The sequence below is a fragment of the Canis lupus genome, chromosome 17 (genome assembly GCF_003254725.2).
Source record: "Canis lupus dingo isolate Sandy chromosome 17, ASM325472v2, whole genome shotgun sequence".
Taxonomy (NCBI): Eukaryota; Metazoa; Chordata; class Mammalia; order Carnivora; family Canidae; genus Canis; species Canis lupus.
In genome coordinates, this window is record NC_064259.1 from 36,715,547 (window position 1) to 36,730,927 (window position 15,381).

Here is a 15,381-nt window from a genome sequence, read left to right on the forward strand (position 1 = left end):
AGGAAGACAGCAGTAAAGAAAAAAATCCTTTACCTAATGGAGTTTATATGTTCTTTGGAGAAAGAGACAATAAACATGAAAAACAAATGTGTTCAATGCTGATAAAGTAGAAAGGGAGGTGGCATATCCTATGGGTTCAGGGATGGTATTTCCACTTTAAATAGATATTTAGGGAAACATTCAACTGAAAAAGTAACCTTTGAGCAAAATCCGGAAATGAGAGAGCAATCCAGGTTCAGAATGTCTGGAGGAAAAGCATTCTAGATAAAGGGAGCAAAAGGTGAAAAAAGCCTGGAACCCAGGACGAGCCTAGTGTAATTAAGAAAGAAACAAGGGAGTAGCGTGGCTAGAGAAAAGAATGAGCAAGGGGGAGAGAAGTAGGAGATGAAGTTAGATGGGCAACAGGGGCAATTCTGTCGTGCCTTGTAAAGCCATTTTAAGCAACTTGGATTTCACTCTGAATTGTACAGGAGCCACTGGAGAATTTGAACAGAGGAGGAGCGGGATCATGCTGTGGTAAAGGAATGGTAAAAAGGAAGTTGCTTATAGTAATATAAGTGACAAGTGATGATGGTTTAGGCCAGGGAGGTGAAAATGGTTGGATTTTGGATATGGTTTGGAGATAGAACCAGTTGGATTTTCTGATGGATGTGTAGTGTGAAAGAAAGGAATGAGTCAAAAAAAAAAAAAAAAAAAAGGAATGAGTCAAAGCTACTGTAAAGTCTAGAAATTGGGTAGCGGACCTGATCAAAAGCATTGGCAATGAGAAAGCAGACAAAAGGCAAAATTCATGAGATATTTCTTAGAGTTAATAGAACCAGAGATAAAGATCTGAGAGTTTTTAGCAAAGATGTTAGTTAAAATGATGAGATCATTTTGTGTAGTAGACCATAAAGTGATAGGTGTAGTAGACCATAAAGAAGACAGAAGTTTTCTAGAAGCCAAGAAAGGAGAAAGTTTCAAAGAAGGGACAATCACAGAGCAGATGAAAGGGTTGAAAATTGGCCACAGGATAGCCTAAATTAGAACCTTTAAAAGCATGAATGAGAGAGTGCTTCAGGGTTTGCAAGCAGCTGGCCTTCATGCCTAAAATATGTCCACATTGTTGTTTGCCTGACAGGATGTTGTAAAAATATTTGTGTGTGAATGCTATTAGACTTGACTTGTGTTCTTCATCCTCCACAGTCTTTTCACTGATATTTTCTTTGCAAACTCAGCACCTGAGGTCTCCTCATACAGTGACTTGCCCCACCATGGTAGGCATTTGAGTTTGTGACCCTTTGTTACGTGATAAAGTCAGGTTTTTACCTGGACAGACAGGTGATCTGGTTTCCAAAAAAAAAAAACAAAAAAAAACTGAGGCCTTGAATTTACCAAGTCAAGCCTCCAGTCAGTCTGCAGCTGTCAGAATATTCTTTTGTGCTTTGATGTGCCTAGTGGCCTCACTTCAGTTTTTCAGATTCAGAAACTGCTCAGTCTCAGAGCTGATCAGACTTGGAGATACTAATTCATGCTAAAAAGTAGTAACAGTGGCTTACATTTACATCGTACTTAATATATGCCAGGTTCTGTTTTAAGTGCTTTACACAGATGACTGCATTTAATCTTCATCACAGCGCTACAGAACAGCCCTCATTTTACAAATGAGGAAACAGACAGTAAGAGATTGATGAATTTCCCAAGGCTGCAAAGTAATCAGTGGGAACTCAAGTAATCTGATACCAGAGCCTTTATTTTAATCAAGGATAGACATCCTTATCACAGGAGAATATGTGTGTGTGTATCAGAATACCAATTCAGTCACATAAAATGACTAGATGTTTGTATCAGGGAGGGTATTCTCTCCATGTAGAATGCTACATGGAAAACCAAATTATCGAGAATTGCCTAATGAACAGGAGCATGGAATTAGAATGAAGGAGTTGATTGTAAATAACTGAAATTTTAAATGGCATCAGGCTCTGATACAGTGATTTTTCCATTTTCATAATGTATCTGCCAAGCAGTTACTTGCATCTATCAGTCTTACAGAATATCCACTGTCCTGGGCAGTACTTATGTGGGCACTGGCCATATCTCTGTCTCTCCACCTTTCTTTTTTCATCCTTTCTATTGCTAACCAGTCCTTCTTTCTGATAAGTACATTTCTTTTCATTGCATATTAATATCTTAAATTTAGTCATCTTTTACTTGGTCCTGTGTATCTGACTTGCTCATCTCTGTTTTGGTTCATCTTATTTTGATATTATGGTTGAACTTTTTGAGGATGTTCCTATTTCTAGTATCTTCTTTGAGGTGTTTGGGTCCTGGGAGGTGTTATTTGACTACTGATCCTGTGTACCAACTCAGATAGCAGTCATTGGATGACCTTTGCAAAAGCAGTTTTAGCAGATTATCATTACTCTTGGCAAAGAGCAACCTTTCTCTAACGTAAAATAGCTTTATATATATATATAAACACACACACATATATATATACACACACACACACACATATATATATATATTTGTAAGAAAGCTCCATGCCAGCATGGAGCTCAATGCAGGGCTTGAACTTAAGACCAAGACCTGAGCTGTGATTGAGTCAGACACTTAAACAACTAAGCCACCCAGGCGCCCATGCTTTGTTTTGTTTTTAATGTGAGTTCATGGCTTAACATTACTACTTTACATGAACTCTTAAATACTTCAACATTCATAAATTATACACCCACATTTTTGAGTGGCAGATAACTATCCAAGCAAGTCCCAAGGAGTGTTTAAAGGGAATCCTAAGTTTATTCATTAAGATTATAAAACCACATAAAAATCATTAACAATCTATTTATAAAAGTAATAGAAAAAAAGAACTTAGATTTAGAACTCATGATACTCAATATTTTACGTATATTGCTATTTTTTTTAAGATTTTAAGATTTTATTTGTTCATTCATGATAGGCAGAGATACAGGCAGAGGGAGAAGCAGGCTCCATGCAGGGAGCCCAACACGGGACTCGATCCTGGGACTCCAGGATCACGCCCTGGGCCAAAGGCAGGTACTAAACCGCTGAGCCACCCAGGGATCCCCCATATATTGCTATTTATAATTCATATACTTTAATTCATTTGATCCATGTAGACAGAACAGATGTTAGTATCTTCATTTTATAGTTTAGAAAACAGAGGGTAAATAACTATTTACCACAGTCTGTATCTCCATAGCATTTGGTTTTGTACTCTTTCCCCTGCCACCGTTATTTCATAAAGGTAGTAAATCTGACACCAAATGCTGGATTGGGATATTGGATACTTAAAAAGGGGTTAGGGGGCAGCCCAGGTGGCTCAGCGGTTTAGCGCCGCCTGCAGCCCGGGGCGTGATCCTGGAGACCCGGGATCGAGTCCCACGTCGGGCTTTCCGCATGGTGCCTGCTTCTCCTTTCGCCCGTGTCTCTGCCTCTTTCTCTCTCTCTCTCTGAATAAATTAAAAAAAAATTTTTTTAAAAAGGGGGTTAGGGTTTTTTTTTTTTCATTTTAGATATTACTGATCCCAGGCAATTTCAGTCTACTTTATTGTAAATTCATCTTATATGACAAGAGTTTTTCTAAAGAGATAAAAAATTGAATGTATAAAGAATATTGATTTTTCATGTATTCTTAAAAGAGTATGAAATCAGTTAAATCTAGCTAACTGCACATTTTTAGCTATGGAAAACAAGAATTCTTCCATTGTATCTGAGTTTTAACCTACTAGACAATTTGTTGAAGATACATAAGAGATCAGAAGAACCAACACCTCTTTTGTTTGGATTTTCCTTGATGACTGGCAGTTGACAATAAAATATTAGATCACTGGTTTTTGTGTGTGAGGCTTGAGTTCTTTGTAAAGGCTACTCTTTGGCCCATAAAGGAACTTGTGGGTTGATTTCTACATCCTTGGCATACATAGGAGTCTATTTTAAAATTATGTTTTATGTAAGCAAACAAAAATGGAACTGAATAATGCATTTATGTAAGAAATACCTACATATTTTGGCTGTATATATACATATTCACCAAATATACATTTTTTAAAAATACCAGTTATCCAGGTGTCAAAACCAGCATTTAACCAAACCTTAGACTAAAGTTAGTATCATCATAGATTATATTTCTGTAATATGAATAAATCTGAAATATCCCTTAAATTATTGTAATTATTAGAAATGTTGGTCTATTTAAAAAATAAGACATTCCAGTGAAGCGATAATTTCTCAGCACTGCCTATTACTAAATTACTCCCATAACTACTATAATGCACATCATAGAGGGTCACTTTCAACTGAGATTAGTGGAATACAGGATAGTTGGGGGAACTTTTTTTCCTCTAACATTTTCCTTTTTAAATATTTTTTAAAAAATATCTAGAGCAAAGATGATTGATTATATTACATATAACTTTAGAGCTTTTTCTCATGAAATTTTGATGTAACAGTTATTCTGTTTTTAATTCATTCACAAAAGATGTGAATTCTCAAATAGGATTTCTTCTTGAAAGATTCATGGGGTTAAATAATTTAAAATCTTCTTTAGAAGTTATTTTGTTTAATATTGTGAATAAAAAAATAATATTGTGAATCATTAGAATGCCAAATAATTGAATAGTTAGAATTATGATAAAATTTCTATTATTCCGTTTTGTATTTTTCATTTAAATTTTTACAATCCTTTGTCAGCATAAGCAGTCTATAATATTTTTCTTAAAATCAATAGCTAGGGACTCCTGGGTGGCTCAGCGGTTGAATGTCTGCCTTCAGCTCGGGGCATGATCCCAGTTGGGGGATTGAGTCCCACTCAGGCTCCCTGTGAGGATCCTGCTTCTCCCTCTGTCTCTCTCTGTGTCTTTCATGAATAAATAAATAAAATCTTAAAAAAAAAATTAATAGCTCTACATAATTACAATAATTACTCTCTCAATATTATTACTCTGGTTTTCTACTTGGCAGTTTGAAGATCGTTAGTTTCTTTTATACATAAAACGGTTTTCGTAATCATTAATTGCACATTTTTTCTTCATTAATGAAGATCTCATTGTACTTGAACTAATTGATAAAATTTCAATATGTAAAGCACATGAGATTCTTGTAAGTTATACCTAAAATACCATCTTAACTTGGAAAATGGATATTCAGATACTAATAGTAAACCCAGATGACATGGCTTTTTTAATATATATGACCCACTAAGTTATAATAGTAACTAACCTAAGGATCATGTAATTGCCAGTCATGTCATATGCATGATCCAGAAATGACTTGAAGCAGGCCAAGGCCGAATGGAGAAACATGCTTTAGCTGTATACTTAGGCCAAAGCCTAATTTCAGCATATCTTTAAAAAAAAAATCTACTCCCATGACACTCCCAAAAACCTGGAGCCCCAGTACCTCGTATCATAGGTACTGGGGCTCTGGTAACAGGTAATTTGGCATTTGGGGAACTTTAACAGACCAACTGGGATTTTTTTTAATATTACTGGGTCATAGGCAATTTTACCCAGTTTGCTGTAGATTCATCCAACAAAACTTTTTCGACTTTTTTTCTGATGTCATAATACCTAGAATATTTTCTAGCTTTCAAATTCTAAGAGTATTTTATTTGCTGATTTGTTTCTGTTGAGTTTCTAGCTCCTTCAGCCTGTACTGGAGAGCCTAAGTCAAGAGGATAAATTGAAAGAGAATGAAAGTATATGAATTTTAGCTTGAGCTAACCAAGATAATAAATGAAATATAAAAAATAATTTTTAAAATGTAGTCTAAAAAAAACCTATAGCAAGCAAATACAAAATGTTGTTTTATTACTGTAATAGTCTATCTCTGCTTATGGCATAAAGGATGTTTGAGGAGTAATATGTTTTTTCTTCATGATGTCAAATATAAAAGCTCAAGGATATATTTTAAAATTCTTCATTTCATGGGACACCTGGGTGGCTCAGCAGTTGAGCTTCTACCTTTGCCTCAGGGCGTGATCCCGGAGTCCCAGGATCAAGAGCCAAGATCAAGTCCCGCGTCCTCGGGCTTCCTGCATGGAGCCTGCTTCTCCATCTGCCTATGTCTCTGCCTGTGCGTGTGCGTGTGTGTGTGTGTGTGTGTGTGTGATAAATAAATAAAATCTTTAAAAAAATCTTCATTTCATAGATTGATATACAGCAATGCCTCTTCTATATGGCACTGGGCAGGGAATTTACCATCAATAGATATTTTATTATCAGAAACTAACTTTATGAGGCACCTAGGTATCTCAGTCAGTTTAGTGTCTGCCTTCGGCTTGGGTCCTGATCCCAGGATTCTGGGATCAAGCCCTGCATTGGGCTTCCGGCTCAGCAGGCAGTCTGCTTCTCCCTCCCCCTTTCCCCTGCTCATTCTCTCTCTCTCACTCTCCCTCTCTCTCTCAAATAATTTTATTATAAATATTTTCAAAGGATCTCTTTGTAAATAAAATATGTGGCATGCTTTCCTGTCTTACTAACTAGACAATTACTGATTTATATTTTTCTTAATTATTTTGGATCATCATGACCATCTGTTGTCACCAAAATCACTATGAACCCTAGGAATTATACTTCATCTTACATTTTCTGTTGTGTCCTAGACACTTTGGAAATATGGGAGGCTTTCACAAGGATTGTTGCTGAGTGTAGCTTAATGATAGGATAAAGGAGAAACAGCCTCAAGAACAGACTCCAGATTTGGTCTACCACAGCTGCTTTTCTGCTTTTATTTGTTCGAAATAATTTTTCATTATTTGAAATAATTTTTCATAATTTCCCCTGGAATCCATGCTTTTTGGATTTAGAACTTTTCCCAATTTCTTTTTTTTTTTTTTTAATTTATATACGAGGGAGAGGGAGAGGCAGAGACACAGACAGAGGGAGAAGCAGGCTCCATGCAGGGAGCCCGGCGCGGAACTCTATCTCAGGACTCCAGGATCACGCCCTGGGCCGAAGGCAGGCGCTTGAACCGCTGAGCCACCCAGGCTCCCCCCTTTTCCCAATTTCTATGAAAGTATCTGTCATCTTCCATACGTGTTCCATTAAAATGGATGGGTTTCAGGTAAGTCATAAGAGGAAAGAAAACTTCAGTTGAGGACTATTATGAACAATGCTAAGTAATTACCTAACTTTATCTCAATTAACCTTTAAACAACTTTGTGATGGTAGATTGATTGATCCTTTCTTTGGATGAGGAAACTGAATATTAGGGCCACAAGATAATTGGTTCAAGTTAGTATAGGTAGTATATGACTGGGAAGTAGAATCTGAACCCAGATGTTTCTGGCTCTAAAGCTTTTTGTTCTTCTACCTTACTATGATGCCTTTTTAAATAATCAGTTTTAACATACTACATGTTTGGTTTTTTTTTTTTTTTTTTTTTTATGTTTGGTTATTCTTGTTTAAAACTCCAGCTTTAATTTCCAGGTTCAGGTGACCTTGCTTTGCCAGAATCTTGGGTCCTCATTAAATAAAGTGTGTGTTTGGTTTTGGTTTGGTTCCTCTTTAACTTCGGGTGAAAGTTGCTATTCTGGCAGCCAACAACCTCATCAGTATTTGACTCTTCTGGATGTTGGTGCTTAGCCCCTGTTTTGTTTTTATTGAACAGCAAATCTTAGTGATAATATAGCAGTTTTAATTACCTATAGCATTCCTCTCTTTTCTTTCCATCTTCTGACTTTCATATGGAGGCTTTCACCTTAAGGAAGCCGTTAATCTAAACTGTGCCACTCTTTTTTTTTCAAGTCACATACGTGATCTTTAATAAAATTCAACGGTACTCCTCATCAGAAACCCTGGAGGCGAGAAAGCAGTGGGATGATACATATTTTTTTAAAATTTTTATTGAAGTACAGTTGACATAACAATGTTGTGTTAGTATTGTAACATAGTGATTCAACAGTTCTATACTCAGTACTCATCTCAATAAGTTTAGTCACTGTCACCATACAATATTATTACACAACATTATTGACTATATTCTCTCTGTACTTTTCATCCCCGTGTCTTGTCTTATAAGCAAAAGTTTATACCTTTGAATCCCCTTCACCTATTTTTCCCATTCCTCTAACCCCCTCCACTTTCGTACTCACCAGTTTGTTTTCTGTTCATGAATCTGTTTGATTTTTTGTTTGCTTGCTTGCTTGTTTAATTATTTACATACCATAGTAAAATCATATGGTACTTGTTTTTGTCTGACTTATTTCATTAGCATAATACCCTATATGTCCATCCCTGTTGTCAGATATGGCAAGATATAATTTTCTTTTTATGACTGAGTAATATTTCACTGTGTGTGTGTGTGTGTGTGAGAGAGAGAGAGACAGCTTTTTTATCCATTCATCTACTGATGGATATTTATGTTGCTTCAATATCTTGTCTGTTTTAAATAATGCTGCAATAAACATAGGGGTGTATATATCTTTTCAAATTACAGTTTTCATTTTCTTTGAGTAAATACCTAGTAGTGGTATTCTGTTTTTTTCTATTAGTATATTTCTAGTTTTAGTTTTTTGAGGACCCTACATGCTGTTTTCCACAGTGGATGTACCAATTTACATTCCAGCTAAAACTGTACCACTACTTTATCAACTTGTGTGGGACCCTGAAATGAAGAGGGAAACCCATTTTCCAACTCTATATAATTTGATTCTTTTTACTTTTTCAAAAAAATCTATGCAATAAATTTTTTTGGTGTATTTCCTTTGAACCCCTAAAAAATACTGTTTAGTAAAAAGAAAACCTTATAACTCCTTATAATTCCAAGTCCCATATTATCAATCCAACTGATCTAGCCTGGTGACTGCCATTTCCTTACAAACATTAAAATCACTTCTGTGGAAGTTACTTATTTAAGTTAGGTAATTCATATTTACTTTTGCATGTGAGAAATGCAACCTTCAGACCTTAAAAGTTCTTTGGTATCATCTCTTAAAATACCACTTAAATGTGTGTTGATGATGTTTCTTTTCCTTAGCATTTTATTATGATAAGTTTCAAATATGCAAATATGTGAAGGAAGCTTACAATAAACACACTCATATCCTAACAAGCAGTTGGTGAGCTTCTTAAATAATCTTTACATTCGCTGCTATTAAGTGGTTTGTTTGACTATTTGCAGTTTCTTCCTAAGACCAAATGTGTATAGCTATAATAGCAACATGATAAAAAAAAAACTATGAATCTGGGAATCAGACTGAGTTTGGGCTCTAGCTCTGTCATCTGTTAGCAGAATCAGTTAAGCTCTTTGTCCTCTTTCTCACCTGCTTAATGAGGATAAGCAACATATTTCATAGTTAACATGAAAATGAAGAGAACTAATCAAACATGTCTGCAGCATAGTAAGTATTCAGTAACTTAACTATCATATTAGTGGGTTGTTTTTTTTTTTTTTACTACAAATTTGATTTAAGATACTATTTTACTTCAGAATTACTGTTACTTGGTCATAAACACATCTGCTGGAATTGAAGATAACCTTAAACAGTGAAAGAATTAGGTAATGAAAAGTGTAGACTAAAAATCGCTGAAAATTATATTTAAAGTATTAAAGTCACATATCCATAATCCTCTGATGGCCCCCAGGTTTTTAAAGGTTCCGTTGCAGGCAGTATTTTGGCTTTTATGGGGAGAATAACAAAGTTACCTTACCTTATTTTTTTTTTTTTTTTTAGAAAAGGAACAGTTAAAATGGAATCATTTGCATTTTGTTTGTTAATATCTAGACTTGAGAGATTGATTGCAGGACTGATAAAACAAACTGGCACTATAGTGAATAATGAATATTGATGCTTTCTTTAAAGAATAGCCATTAGCTTTATTTATGTTCTCTTGTTCTTGTTCTGTATTTTGTTGATTTCCTTTTTTTTTTTTTTTTTTAAGATTTTATTTATTTATTCATGAGACACAGGGGGGTGGGAGGGGGCAGAGACACAGGCTGAGGGAGAAGCAGGCTCGATGCAGGGAGCCTGACATGGGAACCCATCCCGTCTCCAGGATCACGCCCCAGACCAAAGGCAGGCGCTAAACCGCCGCTGAGCCACCCAGGGATCTCCCACATTTTGTTGATTTCTGTCCTATATTTATTATTTTCATTCTTCTTCTGGGTTGCCCACTTCTAAGTTCTTCAGTTGAATGTATAGCTCATTCGTTTTTAACCTTTTTATTTTCTTAAAAATGTGTTACATAGAAGCACAGATCTTCTTTAGGACTCCTTTTCTTTTTTTTTTTTTTAATTTTTTTTTTTAATTTTTTTAATTTATTTATGATAGGCACACAGTGAGAGAGAGAGAGGCAGAGACACAGGCAGAGGGAGAAGCAGGCTCCATGCACTGGGAGCCTGACGTGGGATTCGATCCCGGGTCTCCAGGATCGCGCCCTGGGCCAAAGGCAGGCGCCAAACCGCTGCGCCACCCAGGGATCCCAGGACTCCTTTTCTTTGTTCAAGTCTTTTAATTAATGACTTCATGGTGTACTTTGCACCAAATTTATACTGCAAGGTTCACCAGGAAGTTACATTGCTTGAATTTAGATGTTTCATTAATATGTTACTGATATATTCATTACCAGATTATAATGCCTGCTTTGAAAATTCTGAGGCTGTGAAATGATGAGGATTATGTGCTCCTGTGATATAGAAGATGAATACTTTATTCATGCACATTCTCACTACTTTTAAGGAAAATGTTGATCCCATTTAAAGGAATGACCTCAGGAATAATGAGGTGATCTTTAAAAGGTATAAATCATGAGAATGTTTGTAATATACATGGAGGATTGCCTGAAGGATAATAGTCTATTAATTTCTCAGATATTAGTAGTTTTCAGCCTTTTTTTTTTTGCCTCAACACCATTGTAGAAAAAACATTCCCATCCATGATAAAGTGTATGTATTTGAGTGAGGAGTGTCAAGTTAGCAAGTTCTCCAAATGCGTTCCATTCTTCTTTTGGATTCTTGTTTGATTATTGCAGTGGTATCTGAACTGCTTTTGTGCATCTGTTTTATTTCCCCTTTATGTCTGTTTTTTACTCTCAAAGTTATCTTTCAGAATGGAGATCTAATTACATCACCTCCTTTCTTCGAAACACTTCAGTCCTTTCTCATTTTATTAGAATAAACCCCCCCAAATGGCCAAAGTTCTGCATGATCTAGAACTCCCATCATTCCAGCATAATTTTAAACCAACTTTCCTTTTATCTTTATGATCCAGTGATGTTGGCATTGTCTCAGTTTCTGTCTCAGTTCTTTTTTTTTTTAATTTTTATTTATTTATGATAGTGTCAGAGAGAGAGAAAGAGAGAGAGAGGGGCAGAGACATAGGCAGAGGGAGACGCAGGCTCCATGCACCGGGAGCCCGATGTGGGATTCGATCCCGGGTCTCCAGGATCGCGCCCTGGGCCAAAGGCAGGCACTAAACTGCTGCGCCACCCAGGGATCCCCCTGTCTCAGTTCTACACAGAAATTTTGCTTATCCTATTACCTCTGTCAGAGTTCCCTCCACAACCCTTTATGCCTTAGGTTAGATCTCCTCACCTCAGTTCATTCATGACTTCCTCAGGGAGAGCCTTCCAGACTTCCCTGATACATGACTTTTTCCTATTGTGTGCTCTCATAGCACTATTTACTTCCTACATTTACTTACATGGTTGTTAATTTATTTATGTTGTTCTTTCATTGATGTCTATCTCCCCTATCACTGGATTAAAAACTTGAGAGAAAAAAAAATCATGTCTTTCTTGTTTATCATTGTATCTCCACTAAAAAGGTGGTGAATAAATACAAGTAAATGAATGAATGCCACCCCTTTTGTTAGGAGAGCAGAAAATTCTAATGTACATATAGTTTTTGAGAATCTCTGCTCTAGATGTTGTGGATTTCATCCCTGGATTAAATCAGAAGAGCAGAAGAGTGTCTAGCTGGCTCAGTGGTTCAGCCTGCCATGCTTGGTCTTAGGGTTATGAGCTTGAGCCCCATGCTAGGTGGAGAGATTACTTAAAAAAATAAATAAAATCTTTTTAAAAAATCAGAAAATCAGATAATTGCATACTTGGACAATATTAATTTGTATCCTCACATAATTGCTTTTTTGCAATGGATTTTGGCAGCAAGCCTTTGGTTCAAATTGGGGCATGCTATAGGTCATAAACTGTTGCTTTGGTTGTATAGACACTATTGAAGGTAGTGTCCATTGTGTGAAGGACTGACCTTTTTAAAAAATTTTATGTATTTATTCATGAGACACACACACACAGAGAGAGAGAGAGGCACAGACACAGGCAGAGGGAGAAGCAGGCTCCATTCCATGCAGGGAGCCTGACGTGGGATTCGATCCCAGGTCTCCAGGACCACACCCTGGACTGAAGGTGACACTAAACTGCTGAGCCACCCGGGCTGCCCATGGACTGACCATTGTATCAGATAAGTTGTCTCTATGAGGACTCAGGGAAGAAATTTCTTTCTGATCACACTACTAGAAAAACTGTGCATCTCTTGAGCAACTAGTGTATTTTTGTCTTGGAAGCAAGATAAAAATCTTTTTTTTTTTTTAATTTTTTTTTTTTGCAAGATAAAAATCTTATACCTAATCCTTGTTTCCTGAAATTCAGAGCAAGATTTGCAGCTCACATATAAAAATTAGTTAAGGATTTCTGGCATAACCCCATGTAAAATAGTTTTAGTCTTAGTTTCACCTTCATCTTTAGAATTTTAACATATTTTATAGTTTGATCAATAAAAGGCTCTATAAATAGCATTCAAGGAATAATAAAATACACCCAAGATTTTTTTTTAAAGCTAAATTAATATGCTTGCTGGGTAAGAAGTAAGTTCACTCTGTCTCTCTGTGCTTAAAGTGGAAAACAGAAAGGAAGATAAAAGGTTTATTATATATTAGGAGAAATTCTAGGTTTTATGTTCTGATTGGGTCATTTGAGAACTAGTCCTTTTGATTTTGTTCTGTCACAAAAGCATAGAGATTGCTTTATAAAGAAGTCTGAGGTGGGATATGAAAGTATCTGTTAGGCTCAAAGATACAGGATCAGCACTTTGATCCTGAACTTGCTGGGAACTTGGTAGAGTTTTATTTTAGCAGTACCGCCTTAGTCCTACCCTTATAGAACAGCATGCTACGTAGTCACTGTTGTATGGGTTATGATCTTTGCAGGAATCATGATCAAAAGACCTTGGTATTTAGCCTGACTTATAATATGAGTCCTTTTGTTTTCCTTCTGTTGAAAAATGAATTTTTGTACCATTTGATGAAATAAGAACTGTGCAGAAACATAGGTCATTCTGGAGACCAGGCATTGGAAGACTGTGAGACAAGTAAGAATAGCCATGACTATTATAAGAGACTAAAAGGCACTTCAGAGTGATGACCAGATGCCCTCACTTTGACTAGGAGATCAGATCTTAAAATTCAGGCTTATGGGGTGTTTTTTTTTTTTTTTTAAGATTTTATTTATTTGAGAGAGAGAGAGGAAAAGAGAAAGAGAGAGCACGAGCAGGGGGAGGGGGAAAAAGGGAGAGGGAGAAGCAGGCTCCCTGGGACCCTGACATGGGGCTTAATCCCACGACCTTGAGAGATCATGAGCTGAAGGCAGATGCTTAATCGACTGAGCCACCCATGCGTTACCCTGAGTCTACTTTTGATAGCCAAGTTGTCTTGTCTTTTGTTTGAATATAGATTGGTCAGCATTCCCTGTGAATGAATTAGTAATTCATTTTTTTTTCTTGGCTTGCCAGCAAGAAATCTAGAGCTATGCTATTATCCACGACCACCTAAATCAATGATTTTAGTTGTAACTCTGGGGCTTTGTAGTATTATTTATCTTTTCAGTTAATGTTAGTAACAAATTTTGGGTAACATTTTCAAGTTATGTGACCTCCGTAGTTGAAAATAGAGCCTCAAAGATTTCTAGCGTAAAGGGAATATCTGTTTCTTTCTCCAGGGAGATCAATGTCCCTTCAGACACTTCCACAGAAGTATAGTCTCCTAAAGGACATGAGAATGAAATATCTAAAATTGTCTAATTATTATATTTTTATATATAGCTATCTATATATGCAGGTTAAAGTTTGATGAGGCAAATATGAATAAGCCTGTTGTTGATTCAGGAAATAAAGATTAGAAGGGTCACATATGTGAAAATAGAAGTGGAGTTGTAAAAAAATTGAGAAAGAGATTCTTAGTTATCTTTGGGATACATACAGATAACTTATATAGAGTTAAGCAAAATTTATAAAGGTTGCATAAGACTATGGGGGAATGTTAGGCTAATTAGAATTTATAATTTTGCCCATAAATTTGTACCAAGTCTCATTCTTGAAGGAATTTGTATTTGAATTGAGGCTTTGACAAATTCTAAGTTTGGTTCAAGGAGTGAAAAGGGATATGCTGAGTTTCTGCAAACCAAATACATTCCAGAGGATGTAAGAATATATTGGATAAAGGATAAAAATAAAAACACTTTGAAAATTGTAGGTATCCATCAGATTTTCCCACTAGTAATTTGTAAAGAGAAACTTTTGCTAAAACAAGATGAGCCATCTAACATGTAAATGTTCAAGGTCCAGTTTGGGGATAAACATAAAATCACAAGAACTCATGTCAGGTAGCTCTTCCATGGCCCTGATACGACCAGAGAGTGTTTTCCTTGAGAAGAAATACTTAGTTTGGGAGGTACAAGGTAGGGAGTTAGGTCAAGGTTTTATCAAGAGGATCATACGTAAGCTGTCTAGGTTGAAGGAAAAGATCAGAGTAGGCTTGGGCAAGCCTAGACCCAAGCGAGTTTTCGGTTATGAATGCTGACGAATTCAGCCAGTAAAATGCAGTTGATTACATACATAGACAACAAATGTAGGATCACCATGGTGTCAGTTGCTCATGCCCATTGTCTCACTGGATAACACTGAAACCAGAGAAGCCAGATAATCACAGGTAACATGAGTGCTTTTTTTTTTTTAAGGATTTTATTTTAATTAATTATTTATTCATGAGAGACAGAGAGAGAGGCAGAGACACACACAGATAGAGGGAGAAGCAGGCTTCATGCAAGGATCCCGACGTGGGTGGGACTCGATCTCGAGTCTCTGGGACCACGCCCTGAGCCAAAGGCAGACCCTCAACCACTGAGCCACCGAGGCATCCCAACAGGCAACATGAGTGCTAGAGTACCCTGTGGCTGAGGAACAGTAGTCCTACAAGGAGAGTATATGGAGGTTGGTGAAAAATAGCTTTGTAGCAGCACTTCCCAAGATTGTCTATATTCCATATTTTGGAGGATCGTGAGGCATTCTGTCAGGGCTCAGGTCAGCCTGTGCTTGTGGTCGAGCCTTGCCTGTGTGACCTCGGTGGAGACATGTAGGTTGCCAGGTTAT

The 15,381-nt window shown here is 36.6% G+C and overlaps 1 protein-coding gene across 6 annotated transcripts in view; it reads left to right on the forward strand.

Moving 5' to 3' along the window:
- Positions 1 to 15,381, forward strand: part of ZC3H6 (zinc finger CCCH-type containing 6) — a 67,972-nt gene that overhangs the window by 5,665 nt on the left and 46,926 nt on the right. Inside the window, exon 1 of one of the 6 annotated variants that reach the window (XM_049096035.1) lies at positions 10,451 to 10,740. The exons of the other annotated variants lie outside the window; for them this stretch is intronic. The gene's annotated coding sequence lies outside the window, so the exon portion shown is untranslated. Of the gene's footprint in view, positions 1 to 10,450; positions 10,741 to 15,381 lie in introns of those variants that run through there. 6 annotated transcript variants of the gene reach the window in all.